Source organism: Salvelinus namaycush, chromosome 42 (assembly GCF_016432855.1).
Source record: "Salvelinus namaycush isolate Seneca chromosome 42, SaNama_1.0, whole genome shotgun sequence".
Lineage (NCBI taxonomy): Eukaryota > Metazoa > Chordata > Actinopteri > Salmoniformes > Salmonidae > Salvelinus > Salvelinus namaycush.
In genome coordinates, this window is record NC_052348.1 from 7938902 (window position 1) to 7955070 (window position 16169).

Below are 16169 nucleotides of genomic sequence, written 5' to 3' on the forward strand. Positions count from 1 at the left end.
CCCTTTGTTATGGCAAGCCAAAATAATGTGCTTCACAAGTTGCATAGACTCTATGTGCAATAATAGTGTTTAACATGATTTTTGAATGACTGCTCATCTCTATAAACCCACACATACAATTATCTATCTGTAAAGTGCCTCAGTCGAGCAGTGAATTTCAAACACCAAGGAGGTTTTCCAATGGTAGATCGGTAAACATAAAAAAACAGACATTGAATATCCCTTTGAGCATGGTGAAGTTCATACACTTTGGATGGTGTATGAATACACCCAGTCACTACAAAGATACCAATGTCCTTCCTAACTCTGTTGCCGGAGAGGAAGGAAACCGTTCAGGGATTTCACTATGAGGCCAGTGGTGTCTTTAAAACAGAGTTCAATGGCTGTGCTGGAAGAACTAAGGATGGATCAACCTTGTAGTTACTCCACAATACTAACCTAATTGACAGAGTGATAGAGAAAGAAGCCTGTACAGAATACAAATATTCCAAAACATGCATCCTGTTTGCAATAAGGCACTGAAGTAAAACTGAAAAAAATGTGGCAAAGAAATTAACTGTGTCTTGATTACAAAGTGTTATGTTTGGGGCAAACATATCACTGATTACAACTTTTTATATTTTCAAACATGGTGGTGGCTGCATCATGTTAGGTGTAAGCTTGTCACCTGCAAAGACTAGGGAGTTTTTCAGGATAAAAAGAAACAGAATAGAGCTAAGCACAGGCAAAATCCTAGAGGAAAAACCTGGTTCAATCAGCTTTCCAACAGACACAGAGACACATTCACCTTTCAGCAGGACAATAACTTTAAAACGAGGCCAAATATATATATGTGTATATATACACTGCTCAAAAAAATAAAGGGAACTCTTAAACAACACAATGTAACTCCAAGTCAATCACACTTCTGTGAAATCAAACTGTCCACTTAGGAAGCAACACTGATTGACAATACATTTCACATGCTGTTGTGCAAATGGAATAGACAACAGGTGGAAATTATAGGCAATTAGCAAGACACCCCCAATAAAGGAGTGGTTCTGCAGGTGGTGACCACAGACCACTTCTCAGTTCCTATGCTTCCTGGCTGATGTTTTGGTCACTTTTGAATGCTGGCGGTGCTTTCACTCTAGTGGTAGCATGAGACGGAGTCTACAACCCACACAAGTGGCTCAGGTAGTGCAGCTCATCCAGGATGGCACATCAATGCGAGCTGTGGCAAGAAGGTTTGCTGTGTCTGTCAGCGTAGTGTCCCGAGCATGGAGGCGCTACCAGGAGACAGGCCAGTACATCAGGAGACGTGGAGGAGGCCGTAGGAGGGCAACAACCCAGCAGCAGGACCGCTACCTCCGCCTTTGTGCAAGGAGGAGCACTGCCAGAGCCCTGCAAAATGACCTCCAGCAGGCCACAAATGTGCATGTGTCTGCTCAAACGGTCAGAAACAGACTCCATGAGGGTGGTATGAGGGCCCGACGTCCACAGGTGGGGGTTGTGCTTACAGCCCAACACCGTGCAGGACGTTTGGCATTTGCCAGAGAACACCAAGATTGGCAAATTCGCCACTGGCGCCCTGTGCTCTTCATAGATGAAAGCAGGTTCACACTGAGCACATGTGACAGACGTGACAGAGTCTGGAGACGCCGTGGAGAACGTTCTGCTGCCTGCAACATCCTCCAGCATGACCGATTTGGCAGTGGGTCAGTCATGGTGTGGGGTGGCATTTCTTTGGGGGCCGCACAGCCCTCCATGTGCTCGCCAGAGGTAGCCTGACTGCCATTAGGTACCGAGATGAGATCCTCAGACCCCTTGTGAGACCATATGCTGGTGCGGTTGGCCCTGGGTTCCTCCTAATGCAAGACAATGCTAGACCTCATGTGGCTGGAGAGTGTCAGCAGTTCCTGCAAGAGGAAGGCATTGATGCTATGGACTGGCCCGCCCGTTCCCCAGACCTGAATCCAATTGAGCACATCTGGGACATCATGTCTCGCTCCATCCACCAACGCCACGTTGCACCACAGACTGTCCAGGAGTTGGCGGATGCTTTAGTCCAGGTCTGGGAGGAGATCCCTCCGGAGAATATCCGCCACCTCATCAGGAGCATGCCCAGGCGTTGTAGGGAGGTCATACAGGCACGTGGAGGCCACACACACTACTGAGCCTCATTTTGACTTGTTTTAAGGACATTATATAAAAGTTGGGTCAGCCTGTAGTGTGGTTTTCCACTTTAATTTTGAGTGTGACTCCAAATCCAGACCTCCATGGGTTGATAAATTTGATTTCCATTGATAATTTTTGTGTGATTTTGTTGTCAGCACATTCAACTATGTAAAGAAAAAAGTATTTAATAAGAATATTTCATTCATTCAGATCTAGGATGTGTTATTTTAGTGTTCCCTTTATTTTTTTGAGCAGTATATATATATATATATAAATAACTAGGCAAGTCAGTCAAGAACAAATTCATATTATATATAACTAGGCAAGTCAGTTAAGAACAAATTCATATTATATATATATATACATGACTGTGAATACAGAGATGCATCTGTTCGTCGCAAATACCTTTTTTTTTTTTTTTTTAAGGTTTTTTAAAGTTGGGGCATGGATGAGAACCAGTCAGTATCTGGTGTGACCACCATTTGCCTCATGCAGTGAGACATTTCCTTTCGCATAGAGTTGATCAGGCTGTGGATTGTGGCCTATGGAATGTTGTCCCACTCCTCTTCAATGGCTGTGAGAAGATGCTGGATGTCGCCGGGAACTGGAACACGCTATCGTACACTTCGATCCAGAGCATCCCAAACATGTTCAGTGGATGACATGTCTGGTGAGTATGCAGGCCATGGAAGAACTGGGACATTTTCAGCTTCCAGGCATTGTGTCCAGATCCTTGCGATGAATGGCACGACAATGGCCCTCAGGATCTCGTTATGGTATCTCTGTGTATTAAAATTGCCCTCGATTAAAATGCAATTGTGTTCATTGTCCGTAGCTTAGGCATGCCCATACCATAACCCCACCGCCACAATGGGGCAATCAGTTCACAACGTTGACATCAGCAAACAGCTCGCCCACACGACACCATACACGTCGTCTGCGGTTGTTAGCCCGGTTCGTTTTAGAGTGGCCTTTAATTGTCCTCAGCACAAGGTGCACCTGTGTAATGATCAAGTTGTTTAATCAGTTTATTGATATGCCACACCTGTCCAATGGCTAGATTATCTTGGCAATGCTCATTAACAGGGATCTAAATAAATGTGTGCACAACATTTGAGAAATTACCTTTTTGTGTGTATAGACAAATTCTGGGATCTTTTATTTCAGCTCATGAAACATGGGGCTAACACTTTACATGTTGCGTTTATATATTTTGTTCAGTGTATGCTATTTGGTGTATTTTAAAACGTATTTATGTTTCATAAACGTGACTTGACTTGCTCTTAGAATGCACAACTTGGACTTGACTCGACCTGTTCTACTTTGTGATTTGAGACTTGCTTGTGACTCGAATAATAGTGACTTGGTCCCACCTCTGGTGTATACTTTGAAGGGTGCCTAAATAAGAAAGGGGAGGGTCTGGTCCAGGGTTTCCGTTTGGCGCTGGACAACGTGACCAGCAAGATTTACATTTTCCGGACATCCATATGTATTGGGTTCGTAACGCATTAGGGCGTCCACCCATGGACCTCAATCACATTGACATGATTTTAATTCAACTGAACAGAATATACATTTGCCTGTAAAGTTGTAATAAAATAAACTAGAATGATTTTCTTATACCAACATGACAGGTTTATTGAAAAGCAAAACATTGCCCGTTGTGTCTTCATCCCTGCTATAAATCATAAGTGAATATCATTTAAAAAATACAAATAAGCATTTAGAAGAAAAAGTCGCCTAGACAGTAATAAAACTTCAAAATATAATATTTGTATAATATAATTTGCAAATAACCTTTACTTATAGGCTATTTGTATAAACATTTAATTAATAAATAACAAAACAAGTAATTTAATTTAGCCGAGGCATGAACATTTTCATTAGGCCTTATAAATAACAAAACATTTCTACTGGATGATGTTAATAAATGTTATATTTATTTTAATTTTAACTATGGTGGGGTCGTGACTCCTGTCGTGTGATATATGTGGCTTATTGATAACAACTGTTTCCTACTATAAGCAACTGGGTGCCTACCGAGCCTGACGAACACAATCATTTGCTTCCAGCCTAGTTTTCCGTGCGTTTACGGAGGATCTTGGCCTGCTGAAAGTGAGCCGCTGCTGTTGGGAAGTCAAAACTGTCCAACTCCTTGGAGCAGCTAGGTGCACATCAGCCTCTTTGTCCTCAAGAAGGCGCGATCTTGAAGCCAACTTTACTCTGTTTTGGAGAAAGAATCCCCTCTCGGCGGGCACACTGAAATCGGGGATAATCAACACAATCTAAACACATTTTGCCGAGTCGGGGCACACTTAGCTGAAGTCCCTTATGAGGACCTTGCATATTTTGGGGGAGGAAAATAGAAACACACACACCCCAGCAGCTTGAAGATGTATTAGCCCATTAAGTAGATTTTGCTTTGAAGTTGGAGCACATCGACTGGTATTTCCACCAATGAATAAAAATGATTATTTTCCAATCAATCTTTTTTTCTTCCGGGAAATTTGGCCGGCAACAACAACAAAATCATCCAAAAGTGGCATTTACCGGCTAACAGAAACCCTGGTCGTAGATGAAGTGACTGTGAAATTGGAGGGCGACGTTCCTCCCCCATGGACTGCAGATAATCATTTAGGAGACAGATACTCACAGGGCAGAGATTTCATAGATTAAAGGGAAAGCTTAGAGACAAATACAAATGTAGAGTCACACTCCCCATTACACATGTTTAGTGATCATGACCCAGTGTTGATGGGTCCTTCCGATTCACACAGCCATCTCCTTTTCATTAAGTATTGAACTCAAACGACAGGACTAGAGCCCAGGCTCGGGGAGGGGGAGCAACATCAGGCAAAAAACTGTAAAGAGATGCAGTTCCTCGGCATGTTCTGTAACAAAGGCTTCTGCTGCGCCCAGAAGGTGGAGATCTACCAAAGGGTCCACACGGGGAGAAATCCTTCAGCTGTACCCAGTGTCACGTGCACTTCGCTGAGAATGGCGCCAGAAGGGATGGCAATTGTGCTATTTTGTGTTTTTTCGCATGTTTGTAACTTATTTTGTTTCTTCCACTGTCTCTTATGACCAAAAAGAGCTTCTGGATATCAGAACAGTGATTACTTACATCGAACTGGACAGGAAAAAAATATTTAATGAGCTGGATGTGAAGGATTTACTAGTGCTTCTGGACCAGGCCCAAATCCCAGTCATTCGCATGAAAATCATTTTATGGCGAGTGGGTAACCCACCTCTACCATCCGTCCTACTGGCCAACGTGCAATCATTGGAGAATAAACAGGATGAGCTCTGTTCAGGACTATCCTACCAACGGGACATTAACTGTAATATCTTATGTTTCACCAAGTCGTGGCTAAACAACGACATGGATAATTTGCAGTTGGCTGGGTTTCCCGTCCATCGGCAAGACAGAACAGTTAACAGAACAGGTAAAATGAGGGATGGTGGTTTGTGTCTATTTGTCAATTTGTTTTACCTTTATTTAACTAGGCAAGTCAGTTAAGAACAAATTCTTATTTACAATTATGGCCTACCCCGGCCAAACCTGGACGACGCTGGGCCAATAGTGCGACGCCCTATGGGACCCCCAAACACAGCCGGATGTGATGCAGCCTGGATTCGAACCAGGGACTACAGTTTTTTATTTTTCACCTTTATTTAACCAGGTAGGCCAGTTGAGAACATGTTCTCATTTACAACTGCGACTTGGCCAAAATAAAGCAAAGCAGTGCGACACAAACAACAACACAGAGTTACACATGGAATAAACAAACATACAGTCAATAACACAATAGAAAAATATATATACAGTGTGTGCAAATGAGGTAAGATTAGGGAGGCAAGGCAATAAATAGGCCACAGTGGCGAAATAATTACAATTTAGCAATTAAACACTGGAGTGATAGATGTGTAGAAGATGAATGTGCAAGTAGAGATACTGGGGTGCAAAGGAGCAATAAAAATAACAATATGGGGATGAGGTAGTTGGATGGACTATTTACAGATGGGCTATGTACAGGTGCAATGACCTGTAAGCTGCTCTGACAGCTGATGCTTAAAGTTAGTGAGGGAGATAAGAGTCTCCAGCTTCAGTGATGTTTGCACTTCGTTCTAGTCATTGGCAGCAGAGAACTGGAAGGAAAGGCGGCCAAAGGAGGAATTGGCTTTGGGGGTGACCAGTGAAATGTACCTGCTGGAGTGCGTGCTACGGGTGGGTGCTGCTATGGTGACCAGTGAGCTGAGATAAGGCGGGGCTTTACCTAGCAAAGACTTATAGATGACCTGGAGCCAGTGGGTTTGGCAACGAATATGAAGCGAGGGCCAGCCAAGGAGAGCATACAGGTCGCAGTGGTTGGTAGTATATGGGGCTTTGGTGACAAAACAGATGGCACTGTGATAGACCGCATCCAATTTGCTGAGTAGAGTGTTGGAGGCTATTTTGTAAATTACATCGCTGAAGTCAAGGATCGGTAGTATAGTCAGTTTTACGAGGGTATGTTTGGCAGCATGAGTGAAGGATGCTTTGTTTGCGAAATAGGAAGCCGATTCTAGGTTTAATTTTGGATTGGAGATGCTTAATGTGGGTCTGGAAGGAGAGTTTACAGTCTAACCAGACACCTAGGTATTTGTAGTTGTCCACATATTTTAAGTCAGAACTGTCCAGAGTAGTGATGCTAGACGGGAGGGCAGGTGTGGGCGGCGATCGGTTCAAGAGCATGCATTTAGTTTTACTTGCATTTAAGAGCAGTTGGAGGCCATGGAAGGAGAGTTGAATGGCATTGAAGCTTGTCTGGAGGTTAGTATACAGAGAAAAGAGTCAACCCGAGAATTGAACCCTATGGCACCCCCATAGAGACTGCCAGAGGTCCAGACAACAGACCCTCCAATTTGACACACTGAACTCTGTTAGAGATGTAGTTGCACATATGACGCCTCTTGCACTGAGATGCAGTGCCTTAGACCACTGCGCCACTCAGGAGCCCAATTACAGCTGGTGTGCGAAATCTAATATTAATATTAAAGAAGTCTTGAGGTTTTGCTCGCCTGAGGTAAAGTACCTCATGATAAGCTGTAAACCACACTATTTACCAAGAGTTTATCTATCTTTTTCGTAGCTGTCCATTTACCACCACAAACTGATGCTGGCACTAAGACCGCACTCAGCGAGCTGAATAAGGCCATAAGGTAACAAGAAAATCCTCATCCAGAGGTGGCGCTCCTAGTGGCCGGGGACTTGAATGCAGGGAAACTGAAATCCGTTCTACCTAATTTTTACCAGCATGTCACATGTGCAACCAGAGGAAAACAAACTCTAGACCACCTTTACTCCACACACAGAGACACGTACAAAGCTCTCTCTTGCCCTCCATTTGGCAAATTTGACCATAATTCTATCCTCCTGGTTCCTGCTTACAAGAAAAAACTAAAGCAGGAAGTACCAGTGACTCGCTCAATACAGAAGTGGTCAGATGATGCAGATGCTAGGCTACAGGACTGTTTTGCTAGCACAGACTGGAAAATGTTCCGGGATTCATCCGATGGCATTGAGGAGTATACCACCTCAGTCACCGGCTTCATCAATAAGTGCATCGATGACCTTGTCTCCACAGTGACCGTATATACATACAGTGCATTTGGAAAGTATTCAGACCCCTTCTCTTTTTCCACATTTTGTTACGTTACAGCCTTATTCTAAAATTGATTTTTTTTAAATATGCTCATCAATCTACACCCAATTCCCCATAATGACTAAGCGAAAACAGGTTTTTAGAAATGTTTGCCAATTTATTACAAATAAAAAAACATATACCTTATTTACATAAGTATTCAGTTCCCCCCAATATCCAGCAACTTCACACAGCCATTGAAGAGGAGTGGGACAACATTCCACAGGCCACAATCAACAGCCTGATCAACTCTATGCGAAGGAGATGTCGCGTTGCATGAGGCAAACGGGGGTCACACAAGATACTGACTGGTTCTCATCCACGCCCTTACATTTAAAAAAAAATATAAAAAAAAATGTATCTGCGACCAGCATATCTTTATTCCCAGTCATGTATACAGTGCCTTCGGAAAGTATTCAGACCCGCTTCCCTTTTTCCACATTTTGTTACATTACAGAATTATTCTAAAATGGATTAAATAAAAAATGTAAAGTCAAATCTACACACAATACCCCATAATGACAAAGCGAAAACAGGTTTTGTAGAATTTTTTGCAAATTAATAAAATATAAAAACATACCTTATTTATATAAGTATTCAGACCCTTTGCTATGAGACTCGAAATTGAGCTCAAGAGCATCCTGTTTCCATTGATCATGCTTGAGATGTTTCTACAACTTGATTGGAGTCCACCTGTGGTAAATTCAATTGATTGGACATGATTTGTAAAGGCACACACCTGTCTATAAAAAGGTCCCACAGTTGACAGTGCACGTCACAGCAAAAACCAAGCCATGAGGTTCAAAGGAATTGTCCATAGAGCACCGAGACAGAATTGTGTCGGCACAGATCTGGGGAAGGGTACCAAAACATTTCTGCAGCATTGAATGTCCCAAGAACACAGTGGTCTCCATCATTCTTAAATGGAAGAAGTTTGGAACCACCAAGACTCTTCCTAGAGCTGGCCACCTGGCCAAACTAAGCAATCGGGGGAGAAGGGCCTTGGTCAGGGAGGTGACCAAGAACCAGATGGTCACACTAACAGAGCTCCAGAGTTCCTCTGTGGAGATGGGAGAAACTTCTAGAAGGACAACCATCTCTGCAGCACTCCACTAATTAGGACTTTATGGTAGAGCGGCCAGACGGAAGCCACTCCTCTGTAAAAGGCACATGACAGCCCGCTTGGAGTTTGCCAAAAGGCACCTGGAGGACTCTCTGGGCTGATGAAACCAAGATTGAACTCTTTGGCCTGAATGCCAAGCATCACCTCTGGAGGAAATCTGGCACCATCTTTACGGTGAATCATGTTGGTAGCAGCATCATGCTGTGGGTATGTTTTTCAGCTGCAGGGACTGGGAGACTAGTCAGGATCGAGGCAAAGATGAACAGAGCAAAGTACAGAGAGAAATCCTTGATGAAAACCTGCTCCAGAGCGCTCATGACCTCAGACTGTGAAGGTTCGCCTTCCAACAGAACAACCCTAAGCACAGCCAAGACAACGGGAGTGGGAATGGGAGAAACTCCCCAAATACAGGTGTGCCAAGCTTATAGCGTCATACCCAAGAAGAGTCAAGGCTGTAATCGCTGCCAAAGGTGCTTAAACAAAGTACTGAGTAAAGGGTTTTGAATACTTATGTCAATTTCTCATTGTGGGTTATTGTGTATAGATTGAGGGATTTTTTAAAATTTTAATCATTTTTAGAATAAGGCTGTAATGTAACAGTTTATTTAGTAAATATTTTTGTAACTCTTATTTTTCTTAACTATGTTAGGATTTACCTAGGGGTCATGATTGGGGCTGTACAAATGTTTGGTGTATTAGAATAATTGATTATGCTTATGTTATATTAATAGAAGGGGAGGGGTTAAAAGACCCCTCCCTCCTTACATTTATAGGGTTTTAGACTACTGATTAACAATAGATATAGTCATTGTAGAAGTTTAGTATTGTTCTACATTTGTATTTTAGTTCTCTCTCTCTCTTTCTGCCTCATGATAAAGAGGCCCTTAGACAGAACTCTGCAGGGGAGTGAAGGAGATAACACTAGGTAAACATTCCACAATAGGTCAACTTTGGGGGAAGGGGACGTTTACTGCTAAGTGTTTAGCTAACAATAAGGGCCTTGTTTATACAGCTTTGTAGGCATGGTTTTGGTCCCAGGAGTAGATGATGATATAGGCAGTGAAGTCACCAGGGAGCGACTTAGGGTTTAATAAAACCACTGGAGACCTTTTGTTTGATGCAGAACTTACTCAGAAACATGCGTGCTATGTTCCTGTTTGTCAACTTCTGTCTGCAATTGCATTAATAAAGGTTTTTGAATGATTTAATTAAAGATATTGTCATAATGCTAATTTCACCAATGAACCAATGATTGACAAAGAAGGACGTAAGGAACGAACCCTAACAACTACATTGTTGGTTAAGAGCTTGTAAGTAAGCATTTCACGGTAAGGTCTACACCTTTTGTATTCGGCGCATGTGACAAATACAGTTTGATTCGAGGCTGGCATTCTGAAGAGTAATTAAAGGGTCCACATGGGCGAATTCCTACAGCTGCCCCCAGAGTGAGAAGAGGTTCTCCCGCCAGCACCAGCTGAAGGTCCACATGGGAGAAAGGGTTCTCAGCTAGGAGATACATTAGGATACACCAGCAGAAAAAGTACATGGCACATGCACACAGTGTACAAAACATTGGGAACACCTGCTCATTTCATGAGACTGACCAAGTGAAAGCTACCGTCCCTTATTGATGTCACTTGTTAAATCCACTTCAATCAGTTGGGATGATGGGGAGGAGACAGGTTAAACAAGGATGTTTAAGCCTTGAGACTATAGAGCCCCAGTGGAAGTGTCATAATACCCATAAAACCTAGCAGTCAAACAGGGAAATGGTTCCAATTGTATTCCCACCATTTTTCCCATAGGGGATTTTTTAAGGGCTGTGTTTCGTGTAGGCTTACCCTGGCATGACATTTGATAACCATGTAAATCTCTCTCAGACAAGGTAACTTTTGGGGTGGCAGGTAGCCTAGTGATTAGAGCGTTGGGCCTGTAACCAAAAGGTTGCTAGATCGAATCCCTGAGTTGACAAGGTAAAATCTGTCATTCTGCCACTGAACAAGGCAGTTAACCCACTGTTCCTAGGCTGTCATTGTAAATAAGAATTTGTTCTTAACTGACTTGCCTAGTTAAATAAATAAAAACCATTTATCAATATATTGTTGCTCTATTTACTGATTCGAAAATGCTAATTAGCATCAAAGTAGACATCATACAAAACTACAAATCCCTGCAAGCTCCTGCACGTCGTCTCTAGCTGACACCATTGCTAACAGGTATTGTGTCAATTTAAAACTTGCAAATGACAGTTCACAGAATTGTCAATTTAAAGAAACGTAGATAATTTATTAATTTCCACATTTAGCTAACATTAGATAGTTAATCCAGAGATTTTTACCTTTGCTAAATGCATCATACAAGGATGATTTCTGTATTTTGAAAATTACATTTTATAATTTGATTTCTGACAAGCAACATATTTTGGGACTATGTCAACAATGGACTAAATGAAACAAATACCAATATATTGTTTTTGGGTGGAGTTTTCCTTTAAGGTTAAAGGGATACTTCGGGATTTTAGCTATGAGGCGCTTTATCTACTTCCCCAGCATCAGATGAACTTGTGGATACCATTTCTATATCTCTGTTCAGTATGATGGAAGTTAGAGCTAGTTTCGCGAGCCAATGCAAATTAGGATTAGCGCAACGACTGGAAGTCTATGGGTATCTGTATCTGCTAGCATGCTAGTAGATACCCATAGACTTCCAGTCGTTGCGCTAACGCTAATCTTTAGTGAATATTTATCATACTTTAATAATAAGATCGTCCATTGACTATGGGTGCTTTGTATATGGTTCAGCGGCTATTACATTGCTGTTGCGCTTTGATGCAAGCGAGGGCACGCAGTATGTGCAATGGTGCCTTTTAAAACTACACCGGTTGAGGCTTTACAATTACATTCTTGAGAAATGCCACTATCCCTTAGACGAGTTAAGATAGCCTGTAGATACTATCCTGGCAGTATTGGAAGACTGCTGGGAATATGAACAATATCAAAAGAGGGAGCCCCAGAGATTGGGAAAAGGGTTGATGAATATAGACTCGGGGACCTTTGTTATAGGGCCATCTGTGGCAATAGGAAATGTGCCACCGGGGTTTTATACAAGACTATATGTTGATCTTAGCCTGATTTAAGAAAATAAAGTAATTTATCTGTATATTCAACAGAAATGGTTGTGATAATTGTTGGGTTGCAATGGATAGGAGGAGGTGCAACCAAGAAGAGTAGTAATATGTAGAAAGAGAAGGAAGGGAAGCGCTACTAAGGTACACAATAGTACATTTTGGTAGACAGAAGGTGCTCTTTGGTAAAAGGGGTAAATTGGTCATCAATAAGAAAGGAGGACCAAGGCACTCTTCATATAATGAATTAAAATGCCTTTATTTGTATGGCATGTTCAATAGAAACAAGGTTTTAAAAATCTGACGCGTTTAGGCTGCATGGCCTTCGTCAGGGAGTACAAAGAAATAATACAATGTCCTCTTTTGAACAGCTTTTCCAATTAGCCCTAATTTGAAGAGGGAGTGGTTACAAAATTGATTGGCAAACATCATCAATATAGCATCCCCACCATATAATCCAGTCAAAGAAATTGTTATTAGAAGGATCCAAAATGAAGTAATTTTCCCATGTAAATGGGAAGTCAGTTAAGAACAAATTATTATTTTCAATGACGGCCTTGTTCAGGGGCCGGACGACAGATTTGTACCTTGTCAGCTCGGGGATTCGATCTTGCAACCTTTCATTACTTGTCCAACGCTCTAACGCTCTCTCCAACGGAGACAGTGTCGTAATTGGAACAGAAGGGAGGAAGTTGTGTTGTATAGGATGAGATTGGGGCATACAGAATTGAATTCCTCTTTGAAACTGATAGGGGAAAATGGTACTGGAATGTGTGTATGGTAGACAAAACGGTTTAACATGTATTATTATTTTGTGAAATGTATGATGTAGAAAGGGAGTTTATTTGATTAGGGTGGGATCGGGTTGGGAGCAGTGGGGTTTGTAGGGATTTATTTTATTAGAAATCCAGATCTGTTTTCGAATACTGTATATGTAACAGATGTGAAATGGCTAGCTAGTTAGCGGTGGTGCACGCTAGTAGCCTTTCAATCGGTTACATCACTTGCTCTGAAACCTTGAAGTAGTGGTTCCCCTTGCCCTGCAAGGGCCGCGGCCTTTGTGGAGCGATGCTTCTTGGGCGACCGTTGTTGATGTGTGCAGAGGGTCCCTGGTTCGCGCCCGAGTCGGGGCGAGGGGACGCCATAAAGTTAAACTGTTACATTGATGCTGTTGACCCGGATCACTGGTTGCTGCGGAAAAGGAGGTCGAAAGGGGGGTGAGTGTAACGGATGTGAAATGGCTTAGCGGTGGTGCACGCTAGTAGCCTTTCAATCGGTTACGTCACTTGCTCTGAAACCTTGAAGTAGTGATTCCCCTTGCTCTGCAAGGGCCGCAGCCTTTAACGATGCTTCTTGGGCGACCGTTGTTGTGTGCAGAGGGTCCCGGTTCGCGAGGGGACGCCATAAAGTTATACTATTAGTTCATTTTAGTATACTGCAAACAAACTAGTTGAGCGTACTAGAGCTTCACCTGTCCACCGGAAGTTGATGCTGTTGCTATGCATCCTCTTCCTAGCTTGTTAGCATAACAAATGACTAAACATTTTACGATTTCGGTTGTTTGTAAATTCAATCTGGAACACCAGAGTGCGGTCTGGGCGTTCGTAAATCCAGAGCCTTGTCAGAATGTCCGTTCATAAATTCGGAGCGTTCAGAGCGCACACTGGACGCTCTGGCGGAGGAGTAGGGTTGATCTGAGCATTCAACCGCGGTCAAGCTCCCAAGCTAACGATGGCTAGATGGAGAACACCTCACTCTGACCATTTTACTCGCCCTAGCAGAGCTGGTTAGGCCATTTGTTATCTAGAGCGTTGGTGACTAACTGTGCTGCTGGCAACAATTGAATTACCTTTTTTTTGCCGACGTTTACTGACACTGGCCATATTCAACCAGTGTTGAGCATTCGTAAATTCATCAGTTATTCTGCGCGAGAATGCTCTGAAATCGGAGTAGTAAATAATACTGCATGGCAAATTCGATGTATTAGTAGCCAACTAACGCTGGGTAGATGGCTAACATACAGGTACCAACTGCTATAATGCTAGACGGTTTGTAAGAATAGCGTAGCTAACAAATTGTCAGCCAACATAACGTGTAACGTAAGTTATTTTAAGTCATTACATTGCTCAACATTTTTTACAATTTGTCATAATTAAAACAATGAATTTGTATTCGCCTTCGTCTGACTTCGGCTGCATATTTTCCGCCATTATCTACAAATCTGAAAGCGTGAAGCCACGCCCATTTTCGGAAGAATTGCATTATGGGTCCTAAAAGCACGGAAAGTGTCCACTGCATGTATACTTCGTATTTTGGCCAATTTAGCACGACTTTCGGGAACTTTTGACATACTAACTATATCCATACTATGACCAATAAGCATACTATATACTCAATTCACGTCACAAATAGTGCGGTTAGTAGCTGAGTATTCGAACACAGCTCAGGTTTAGTGAAGAGAATAATAGTAGGGAGGTTTCACACTCCAGTACAGTAGGTGGCGGTGTATGCACCTTTCAGTTGGTTGCGATCCGAAAATACAAATGTAAATAAGTAGTAAACGGAAGTGAATAGTGATCAAGAACAATTTTCACGTTAGCGTTTTTGTTTTGTTATTTTCACATGTATTAACACCCTGGAACTCAATGCGATTCATTTTAACTGCAAAACGTCACATACTTAACTCGGGTAGTCTTTAATTCGCGTTGGAGACAGGACTTGGTTGATAGATGTTATTTAGGTAACGCTAGCTAGGTGCTAACGTTAGTTAACAATAGCTAACGGTATGGTTTTTCACACTCAAATAGCCTCGATTATGGAGGTGCTAGCGAATGCAGCCGTGGCAGAGATCTGTAAAGTCGTAGACGACGACTATGCAGTGTTTCGTTTGGAAATAACTCAAAGCCAAAAAGAAAACAGGGGATTGCGGAGGAAACTACAGCTTCTGGAACTGAAGGTGGCACGGGAGCGCGCAGAGAGGACAATACGAGAGCGCGTCCTCGCCAGTCGTCCCAGTAGTGTCAAGATCCTCGATCGATACAGAGGAATGGCAAGAGGTACATTTTGTAGGACGCCCCGTTACCTTCTGGACATGTGTTCTGATGTGTTACCCAGAATTGGGTCTTGGTCAGTTTTTGGATAATATACAATACTTACCCTGATTATTAAGCTATCTTGCAATATTTTATTTATGTTTACTTTCATTTGACCAAGCAGGTCAATTAAGAAAAATATATTATTGCACAGAGATACGCTGGCCATTTTTCCCAAATACCCATACTTGCGTTGTAAATAGTAGGGTGTTAGGGGTCAAAATGAATCTGTTTCTGGTCTTATACTTTGTATTCCATGTTATAGAGAAGCTTCTCAGGATCACAACACTTTATTTCATGAGGATAGGACTTATTATTGCTAAAATATCTTATTTTCCAAAGTCAAAGGTTGCGGACTGGTCAAGGTTAATCCCTAGTCCAGGGGTTTCAATTAAGCCCTAGACAACTAATTAGTGACCTTAATTAATCAATTAATTAAAAGGGAGTAGCGGAAAAACCCGCAGACACTCTGCACTCCATGGAATGAGTTTGACACCTGTGCCCTAGTCAATAATGACACCAAGTCACCTGCCTGGATTCTTAATTTCAACACACTTGGTCTAATATCTCAAGATCGGGGGTGCGCAACTCAATATTATGAAGGTGTTCTTAATGTTTTGTTAACACGGTGAATATATATATTTTTTTTAATTTAAGGGATGGATCAGCCTTAATATTGAGGATGGATTGTTGCTTCTGCATAATTTCCAATCCCCCATATATTTTTGGGTAAATATATATATATATACAAAAAATTGGTAAATACATACACATTCATATGCACACTTTTTTTAGAATATACCTTTATTATTTCCTGCAAACCCTACCACCCCTCCCCCAATTGGAGTAAACTAATAAACAATAGCACTTAGGCTTCTACCTTCAGTTTATACATATTATACACATTTTATACATATTATACAACCCATCGTGGGCATCTCGCTCTCATCAAATATCAGTATGTAGGTGCATTAATATGGTACATAGTG

At 42.1% G+C, this 16169-nt stretch overlaps 1 protein-coding gene across 1 annotated transcript in view; it reads right to left on the reverse strand.

Moving 5' to 3' along the window:
* The window catches only part of LOC120034862 (protein glass-like), a 467553-nt gene that overhangs the window by 171488 nt on the left and 279896 nt on the right, over positions 1-16169 (reverse strand). The window lies entirely within an intron of this gene.